The following is a 10400-nucleotide window of genomic DNA, read 5'->3' as shown; positions in this document are numbered from 1 at the left end:
TTCAATCATCATTGGCTTTGGGGCTCACAGGTGGAAATGGCACCTGTACGTTCTCACAGGTGGAAGCTTGCACCTCTAGGTATGGGGGCGAGGGTACCCTGGCCTGCCAGAGTAGCCGGCCCCGCCCCGTCACCTTTCGGCCACGCCCCCGGCGCCGCGGTCCCGCCCCCGGCTGTGCGGCCCCGCCCCGTGCCCCGCTCGCCCCGCTGAGGGCCCCGCCCGCCTCGCTGAGTGCCCCGCCTCCACCCCGGAGAGCGGCTCCACCCTCCCGCCTATGTAGCCCGCTCCCAAGGCTGTTCCGCCTTGCTCGCTGGCTGCATGCCCCCGCCCCTCTGCGTAACCTGGCGTCACTCGTCACGTGACGCCCGGCAGTGCCGCGAGGGGTCGGCGGTGGTTCTCGCTCCCGCTGGCGCGGTCTGCGCACGGGTGATTCCCGCCGAATGAAGCGCACTGAGGCGTGGTGGCGAGGGCCTAGGGGAAGGCGCAGACAGGCCTGGACGCCGCCTGTAGCTGCCTTCGGCCTCCCGGCCTCTGCGCTCTTTCCTGCGCCGTTGCTAGGCAGCCGCATCTGGGCGCGGGAGGCAGGGCGGGCTAATGCGGAAAGGTACGGGTGCCGGGGAGGGGCTGTGATTGCAGAAGGTCCGGGTGTCTGGCAGAGGGCTATGGAGCAGTACTGCGTCCTGGGCCGCATTGGGGAGGGCGCGCACGGCATCGTCTTCAAGGCCAAGCACGTGGAGGTGAGCACCCAGCCCTTCTTCCTTCGGTTCCATTGAGATCTACCCGTTGTCCCGACCCACGCTTGGGCTCCTGCCTCCCCGCAGCTTTTCGTGGCGTGCTCCCGCCTCCTTTGCTCTCTTGAGTGGAGGGCGTCCAGCAACCAGCGGTGCTTTCTTCGGGCGAGTGCCCCCTAGGAGCGTGGCGTGGATGTCTCTGAGCTGCTTGCTCAGCGCTGCGCCTGCTGGCCCTGATTTCCCTCCAGCCCGGGGTGGGGGGCGCGTCCCACCCCCACGAGGGCCTCAGGCCTCGGCGTCGCATCCCCTTTTCCAGCCGGGGATGGGCCTGCAGTGTCTGCGTCCTGTCCCAAACAGACTGGAGAGATCGTTGCCCTCAAGAAGGTGGCCCTGCGGCGGCTGGAGGATGGCATCCCCAAGCAGGCCCTGCGGGAGATCAAGGCCTTGCAGGAGATCGAGGACAGTCAGTAAGTGAGTGGGGCTGGTGTTCTGAGGTGCTGGTTCCCGCCCTCCTCCACTCACTCCCACTCTGAGGTCCTGCAGTCACTCTGTTCACTCATTTGCTTCCTCACCCCTCACTCACTCCCTTTTTTCTCCACTGGTTGTTCACCCTCATTCACTCAGTTACTTCACTCATTCATTCCCTGTCGTTCACTCGCTTATTTCTTCGCGTACTCGTTCGCTCATTCACTAACTTATCCCTTTTTTCTCAAAACACTTGGTGATTTCTGATGATCATGATAATTGCCACCTATTGAGCTCCTGTTATGTTCTGCATGCCAGGTTAACTGCTTTATGTATATTGTCCTTCTGAGTTTCGTCCTCTGCTCCGCAAGGCACGCTCAGGCTCTCCCTATCTCAGGCCAGGGGAGGAGGCGCAGCCACCAGCTTACGGGTGCTCAGCTTGTTCCGCTTGTCTGTGGAGGCTTTGGCCCAGGTCTGATCGCAGAATCAGGACGGTTTAACACTGGGGCCTCCCATAGACTCTACCCTCTACTGGCTACTGGCAACACAGAAACCAGCCCCTACCCTGCTCTTGAGAACTGAAGTGTGGTAGGGGAGATGGCCAAAGGCTACAGCGCCCATCTGGCGTGGTTTGTGCTGTGACAGGCCTGGGAGGGGCTGTGGGCACACGAGGAGAGACACCTCACACACCCAGTTTCATTCTCTTTGTGGTATTCTCTCTTGTTCATGTCCTGAGTAGAGGATGTGCTTAACTTCCCAGGGAGTGACAAGGGTAGGTCCACCCACCTAAGGGTGGGTGATACTCTGACTTGTTTCTTATTCTCTGGAGATGTCCTTGATATATTGCGTGACACAAGCATGTTATAAAACTGCGTGTGTCATCTTGGTTTTGTATGAAAATATTTTGTATATATATACGAATACATGTCTGTGTGTACCATGTCTCTTGTAAAGTCTGGTGGAATAGACTTCTAAGGTTGACTCTAGGTGATAGGATTTTTCTTTTGCTGTTTTTTTCATTATAATTTTGGGTATTATCTGAATGTATTTGTTTGTCCCAATCTGTAAAATGAGTGTCTACTACCCTCCACATCAGAAAAACAGCAATATGGCCATTCTTGTTTTTTGAGGAAAGTAAAAGGGCTTTGCTGACAGCTTGTGTGTGGGAGAGGTGGAGGGCCCATAGGAAGCTGGTGATACGGTCCCATGTCCTGTGCATCAGCAGGCCTGAAGAGTCTACGTTCAAAACACTCCAGATCTTACCCTGGCCCAGGCCATCCTCACCTCTCATCAGAACAACTACAGCAGGCTCCCCTGCCCCCCCGCCCCCCTGCCACTGCCTCCACTCCACAGTCAAAAAATGTACATGAAATCATCCACTCCCTGGCTTGAAAAGCTCCAGAGGCTTCTCTTCACTCTGAAAGAACTGTCACCATCTGCTTCCACCCCGCTCCAGCCTCTTTTTTCATTCACAACTTCTTTTTTTTTTTTAAACAAATTTTCACGCATTATTATTTTTTTTAATTAATTAATTTATTTATTTATTTATGGCTGTGTTGGGTCTTCGTTTCTGTGTGAGGGCTTTCTCCAGTTGCAGCGAGCGGGGGCCACTCTTCATCGCGGTGCGCGGGCCTCTCACTATCGCGGCCTCTCTTGTTGCGGAGCACAGGCTCCAGACGCGCAGGCTCAGCAGTTGTGGCTCACGGGCCCAGTTGCTCCGCGGCATGTGGGATCCTCCCAGACCAGGGCTCGAACCCGTGTCCCCTGCATCGGCAGGCGGACTCTCAACCACTGCACCACCAGGGAAGCCCCCATTCACAACTTCTTAAGTGTCTCGCCCATGATAAGCGCTGTCTAGGCTCCAGGAGTGCAGAACAGAGCAGCCTCCTTCCTGTTCTTGCCTCCGGGCCTTGTGTTTGCTGTCCCCTGGCCCAGAGCTCCTTCCCAGATGCCTTCTCTTCTTTCTGCATCAGAATCTTCATCAAAATACCCTATACGTTTGTTGTTTGGCCATTTGTCAGTCATTTGTCCCCTGAGCTCCTTCAAGTCCTTCGGGACGCACCAGCCCTTGCTCCTGTTCACTACTGTGCAGCCTGCCCTTGTGACCTCGTGGGCCCTCAGGAAGTATATGTGACATGTCTCCTGCTCTCCCAGTGCTGGGAGTTGTGATCACCTGTGTGTGTGTGTGTTTCCAGGTGATTTTCCAGTTCGTGGGCTGGGTGGGGGACCAGACACTGCCCTCAGTCGCCTTTCTTAGACCTCCTTTTCCCTGAGTGTTTACTGGAGCGTTAGAGTAGGGACTTGCCTTCTCCTGGGAGAGGGAAGCAAGAGATCACCAAGCTCCCTGATTCTGAGCTCAGATCTCATGCCACCGTCTCTGCCTGCCTGGTCCTGTGTTGGTGCAAGGGCTGAGGGTCCCAGAGAGAGTCTGAGCCATGTGAGTCTGGAGGCTGACGGGATGCCCCGCTTGCAGGTGGTACAGCCGAAGGCCGTGTTCCCGCATGGCGCAGGCTTCGTGCTGGCCTTCGAGTTCATGCTGTCAGATCTGGCTGAGGTGGTGCGCCACGCCCAGAGGCCGCTGACCCAGGCGCAGGTCAAGAGCTACCTGCAGATGCTGCTCAAGGGGGTCGCTTTCTGCCATGCCAACAACATTGTACATCGGGTCAGTTCCAGCATGGGCTGGGGTGGGACCGGGGGGGTGGCTGGGCTGTGGGTAGGCCAGCCCTTGATGAAAGGCATGGTTAGAAAAGGGACAGAGGGGGCAGGGCCTATGGGTAGGAGGCCAGGGCTGGGGCCCTGGAGGAGGTCGGGTCTTGCGCTGACCTGGGTGCCCAGCCTGCCAAGTCCTCCTGTCCCGAGGTCCTGTGGGGGCTCTGGAGGAACTGATGCCTCTTTGGGTGCTCTCAGGACCTGAAACCAGCCAACCTGCTTATCAGTGCCTCGGGCCAGCTCAAGATAGCGGACTTTGGCCTGGCCCGGGTCTTTTCCCCAGAGGGCAGCCGTCTCTACACGCACCAGGTGGCCACCGGGTAGGGAGGACCAGTTCCCAAGCAGGCCCTGGCAATAGACAGGCCCCAACCCTCCTGCTGGGAAGAGACGCTTCTGGACCTTCTGTCCAAACAGTGCTCTTGGGGCTGGTGTGGGGGCCAGGATGACCTTCCGAGGCAGCTTCCTGACAGACCGGTGACCTGGCTGTGACCACCTGCCCTCCTCTCACAGGTGGTACCGAGCCCCTGAGCTCCTGTATGGTGCCCGCCAGTATGATCAGGGTGTCGACCTGTGGTGAGACGCCTATGGGCTGGGCAAGGGGGAGTGTGGGTCGTTGGGTCACCTTTTCCTCCTGGGCATTGAGGTCTCTAAGCCATTTGCGGGTTTTCCTGCTGTGAGCTCTAGGTTGCCATGGGGGTGTCTCCCCTGGTTAGAGTATCTCTGCGGAGTTTGGGATCAGTGTTCCTCCCCATGACAGTTTTGAGCTGGGAGGGGTCAAGTGGGATCAGAGTGGTTGTCCCAGTAGGAAGCTTCTGGGCTGAGGTCGGGGAGGTGGTCCGAGGCATGGGGCGTCTAAGCTGCTATGCAGGGGGTGATATCCCAGGATGCAATGTTCCTGAGCTATCTAGAGGCCTGGGTCCCTGGATATGAAGGCCCTGAACCTTTATTTGGGGTAGGATGGTTTGTATATGCCTAAGAGTTTGAGATTTGGGGGCCGTTTTGGAGTCTGCCCCAGAATGGGAGGAGGTGGCAGTGTGTCCCAGAATGGGAGGCTCTGAGAAGTCTCAGAACTGTTGAGGGGTTGATGTGTGTTCCAGAGTTGAGGCCTGAGAGCTGTTTAGAGAGGGGGATATGCTCTGTGTTCTAGGCTTGAAGTCTTTGACTGTTTGGGGATCTGTATCCTTAGCCATGAAGCCTGAAGGGGATCTGTATCCTTAGCTGTGAAGCCTGAAGGCTACTTTGTGGGTATCTTGACCACAGTGTGAGGTGTGGGTGCTGGTGTGGGGGGATCTGTTTCCATGGTGTGAGATCTCTGAGTTGTTTGGGTTCTGTATCTGCAGGGCTGTTGGCTGCATCCTGGGGGAGCTGTTGAACGGGTCCCCCCTTTTCCCAGGGGAGAATGACATTGAATAGCTTTGCTGTGTGCTTCAAATCTTGGGCACCCCCAGTCCTCAAGTCTGGCCGGTTTGCAGGGGCCTACAGTGGGAAGGGGTGGGGGTGGGTGGCTTCTATTACCCCAATAGCTAGTGACTCCCCTGCCCCGCACCTTCTCTCTCGTGGCCCCATGCCTCCTTGACTTGCCGGACCTCGGTCCTGGCCCAGCGTGGGGTCTCCTCCTCCCCTGCCCTGCTGGAGGTGCGAGGGCCAGGGCCCAAGCCCGATCCCTTCCCACCCGTCCCCAGCACACACGCATCCAAACCGAGCTGGGCATGGAGCAGGCGCCTGAGATGTGGAGGAAGCACTGAAGGACTGAGTGAGCACGTGATGTCATGAGTGACGTGTGAGCAGGGGTGCATGGATGGGGGAGTGATGAGGGAATGGGAGCAGGTAGGTGACAGGGAGCGAGAACTGACACCTAAGGGGGCTGGCGGGTGGGTGCCGGCCCTGATGGACCCCCTTCTCCTCCAGGAGATCAAGGACCTGCCTGACTACAACAAGATCTCCTTCAAGGAGCAGGCTCCCGTGCCCCTGGAGGAGGTGCTGCCCGATGCCGCTCCCCAGGCCTTGGACCTGCTGGGGCATTTCCTCCTCTACCCTCCACGCCAGCGCATTGCAGCCTCCCAGGTAGGGTGACACCCGTTGCCCTGACCCTCCTCGTCCGTGTCCTTTTGACCAGGCAGGTTGAGATTCTCAGAACCTGTGATGGGCTGGGACCAGAACCCCTGGAGCCAGGGTTAGGAGGGTGCAGGGCAGGTGTGCCTCTCCTGAGTGGACCCTAGAGGGCAGGTGGCCAGGGGTGGCCCATTAGAAGGGCATGCACACGTCGCAGAAGAGCAAGTCTTGGGTTATTGGTGACTCACTTCTTCGTCCCTTCATTCCTTCAACAAGAATTTACTAGCATCTGGCACGTGCTGAGCACTGTCCTGGACCCTGATCCAGAGTGAACAGACGTGGCTTGTGCCTGTGGGGTCTCCACCCTGTGGTGAGGCAGGGCCGTCAGTCTGTGGGAGCTGAGGGGAGGGATGTTGGGACTGACTTTGGGGTCATGCAAGGCTTCCTGGAGAAGGGCAGGTTTAAGCATGGGGAGCTGTTTTCCCAAGAGAAATGATGAGCAGAGGCCTGGAGAGGAGGACCCAGGAGGGGTGGGTCATGGCTAGAAGGCAGGGGAGGAGCGGAGGACCATGGGCTGATGGCTGATGGTGTGAGGGCCTCTGTCGGGTGTATCTGTCCATCTGGCCTCATGGCAGCCTCCCCTCCCTGCCCTCGGCACTAGCAGTGTGTGTTTACACATGCCCCTGGCGAGTTCCCATGTCAGCAGCACCTTCAGAGTGTACTGAGGCCAACTGACCACCTCTCAGCCCCCTGCTGCTGCCCCCATTCTAAGCGCCCCCCCCCCATTGCCTCCCAGAATCTGCTTCTCCTGCCCATTTAGTCTTTCCTCCACGTGGCAAAGAGAGGGACCTTGTCCAGGTAGGCTGTCGCATCCTCGCCTGCAGGGCCCTCCTGGGGCTCCCTCAGAGGAGAAGCCAGGTCCTAGTGGCCCACAGCCATCACACATTTGGGGCCATCACCTCTGTGACTCTGCCAGCTCCCATTCCCCTTGCTCACTCCCCTCAGGCCCCAGGGCTTCTCCATGTCCTGGGGGTCTGTGCATTTCTGTCCCTAGGCCTCACTCATTCACCTTTCAGGTCTCTGCTTGAGCGCCACCTCCCAGGGGCCTCCCTTCACCATTCTTCAGGCCTGCAGCCCCTCCAGTATTCCTCATCCCCCCCTCATACTTTCTCTTTCCCACATCACTAATCATTTGATGCACTGTTTGTCTTACTTCTTTATCGTGTTTATTACCCCCACCCCTCACTATGTGGAAAACTTGAAGGCAGAGCTCTTTGTTCTGTTTACCGCTGCATCTCCTGTCTCTGGAGCAGTGCTCAAACAGTGAGCACTCCGAGGTGTTGGGGTCACCTGAACGATGAGCAGATGAAGGAAAAATCCTCTCCAGGGCAATGTTCACATCTCCTCCTCGGAGGGAAGTGGCTGAAGCTGGGACGGGGAAGTGACCAGTTTCCTTTTGCTGCCCCTTGCTTGCTACCCTCAGGCCTTCCTGCACCAGTACTTCTTCACAGCTCCCCTGCCTGCCCACCCCTCGGAGCTGCTGATTCCTCAGCGCCCAGGGGGACCTGCCCTCAAGGCCCCCCCAGGACCCCCCCCACGTCCATGACCTCCACGTGGACCGGCCTCTCGAGGAGTCGCTGTTGAACCCGGAGCTGATTCGGCCCTTCATCCTGGAGGGCTGAGACGTTGGGCCAGGCCCCACAGGCGTGTCCCCCGCTTCCCTCCCCAGGACAAGCCAGGCCTCTTGTTCTTCTGCTCCGGCCTGATTCAGCCACAGTGGTCCTGCTCCTGGCCAGGCCATCCAGCCTCAGCAGAGGGGACCCTCGGCCTGTGCTGTCGGCCTCCCATCTGTTGCTGGTAACAGATCCATCAGAAGGAGGCAGTGAGTTCCGCTGCCATGCCTGCCATGGGGCTGGTTCTCTAGTTGCTGTCTTCCTGGTCAGGGACAGTCCTGGTAGAGCCATTTGGGGGAGCGCTGAGTGTAGGATGTCCTCATGTCGGAAATCCAAGTGGGAAGGAAAGTGTGGTTTGATTTTGTTCTCAGAGACATTAAACACTAGTTCACTTTTGAGATTTATTATAAAAACGCCCGGTAGTTGTACGTGATGTATGCCCTCTTCCTTTCCAGTTGAGGGAAGTGGCTGAGGTAGCATCATCCCCTGGCCCTTGCTTCTCTGTGGTCACTGGGAAAGTGGCCCCATTCATGGCTACTTTAGTCTTGGGAGATTGCTAGGTGCTTCATGTGACAGAGCTCCCTTTTGGAGGTGAGTTGGCAGAAATCAGGACCCAGGAATGGCTCAAGTTGGGGACCCAATAAGTGACCCTCCACACCTTAAGCTGGTTTACCAACATCACCCTCAGGATACGGGTGAGCCTGGACCACATGGGCCTCCTCTTTACTCAGAGATACTGGGCAAATAAGAAGACAGACATTCCTGGAACTCATTTGTTAATTCAGTCAATCCCAATACAATCTGAACTGGCTCTTGTTTTTCTTATTAAATAATTTGGTAAGCCAATTCTAAAATATATGCGGAAATGAAAGGGTTAAGAGGAGGCAGAAGCAGAAGAAAAGGCAAAAAATGATGAAAGGACTTACCCTATCAGATACCAAGACTATCATAGGGCTGTAATAAATAAGCAATGTGGTATTGGTTCACAGATAGATAAAAACAGCTAAGTCAGAGAAACTTATTCTTAGCAATCTTGTATTCTTAAAATGTTCATTTTGTGCTCATGTGGCTAAAATTCTGTAAGCACTGCAGTCACAGAGGTGACTAACAGTGCCACAGTCACTGCTCTCCAAGCTCTTAGAGGGCAAAGCACAGTAAACTCCAGTTGTTGTTTTCAGGGAAGAGTCTGAGTGTCCCATATGTCTTTAAAGATGTTTTAAGGATCTGGCCTCTGCCTGTCCAGCCACATCTGTAGACTCTAAGCTTCAGTCTAGCTCAATTTCTGGTGTCTCTCACCTTCGTATGAACGCAAGTCTGTACCCAAACCCTGACCACTGACCCTCAGCCAGTTCCACTCACAAAGACTCTAACACTTACTCCACCCTGACATTGACCCTCACCTTTACCTTAAACCTTACACTTAACCTGACCCTATCACCCTGACCCTGACATATACACTGACTCTCACCCTCACTGAATTCTTTGCCAGCCCCTTCCCCACCCATGCCTGGCTTTGATCTTGGCATTGACTCTGACCCTCACCCAAACTCTGACCCCGTTTGACCTAGAACTAAACCTTGTCCATGAACTTGGCTCTCATCTTAACCTTAACCCTGAGTCTCTAATTGACATTCCTCTTACCTTGATGCTCATTATGATCCTGATCCTGACCGTTAACATGTCCCTGACACTTGCCCTGAGCTTGACTTATCTTTGACAATGACAGCTTCTCTCACACTGATTGTGAATACTGTGATAAATGAGATACTCCCCACCTTCAATCTGATTCTGACCCTCAACTTCACTCTGCCCCTAGACTGAATCCTCACCTTGACAAGGACCATCATACTGACACACCCTGCCCTTGAACTTGCACCTTGATGCTGAACTACACTCTACACTCAAGCTGAAACTAGTCTGCACACCAAGCCTGACCATGATCCTGATCCTGACCCTCATCTTGACCTAGACCTCAACTTCATCCTGACCTGGGTCCTCATCCTAATGCTGAGCCTCACACAGAACATGGACTCACACTTGGCTGTCACCATTGACACCCTAATCCCATCATGACCTTGAACCTAATCTAGACCCTGACCCTGAATTGAACTTCACACTGACACTGACTTTCATTATTATGATGACTCGTCCTCAGCCTGATCGTCACCTTCATCTTGACCCATCCTCACTTTGAAACTTAACCTTGAACTTGATTTTGACTATAAACCAAACTCTGACCCTCTGTGGTAAGCAGAATAATGTCCCCCCCCCCACCGAAGATGCCCATGTCCTAACCTATGAATACATTGCCTTACACACAAAAGGGACTTTGCAAATGTGATTAAAGGGTACAGACTTTGAGATGGAAAGAGTGTCCTGGATTATGCAGATTGGGCCAATGTAATGGGGGTTGGGGGGAGGGAGAGTTGGAGGAGGAGGACTTAATTCCTTCCAGCAGCAATAGAAAAGGGACCCACCTTGACTTTTAATTGACCTTGACCTTCACAATGAACATCATGCTCACCCTGACCCTGACACTACCTCACATTGATCTTGACCCTGAACCTGACACTGACTCTAATCCTGAACATCAACCTCACCCTCACCTTGACCCTGAATCCTACACGGAACTGGACATCCACTGTCAACTTGAATCCAACTTTCAATCTTACTTTCACCCTGACAATAACCATCATCCTAATCCTGACATTCATCCTCTCACTGATCCTCTCTAATGGAGCCTCAACCTGATCCTAACCTTGGCTCTCAC

General features: G+C 55.2%; 1 pseudogene; it reads left to right on the top strand.

The window, feature by feature from the left end:
* Positions 1–432: 432 nt before the first annotated feature.
* LOC130708447 (cyclin-dependent kinase 20-like) lies at positions 433–7642 on the top strand (annotated as a pseudogene).
* Positions 7643–10400: the final 2758 nt, after the last annotated feature.

This window comes from Balaenoptera acutorostrata, chromosome 6 (assembly GCF_949987535.1).
Source record: "Balaenoptera acutorostrata chromosome 6, mBalAcu1.1, whole genome shotgun sequence".
Classification (NCBI taxonomy): domain Eukaryota; kingdom Metazoa; phylum Chordata; class Mammalia; order Artiodactyla; family Balaenopteridae; genus Balaenoptera; species Balaenoptera acutorostrata.
This window is presented reverse-complemented; position numbering and strand designations above follow the sequence as displayed.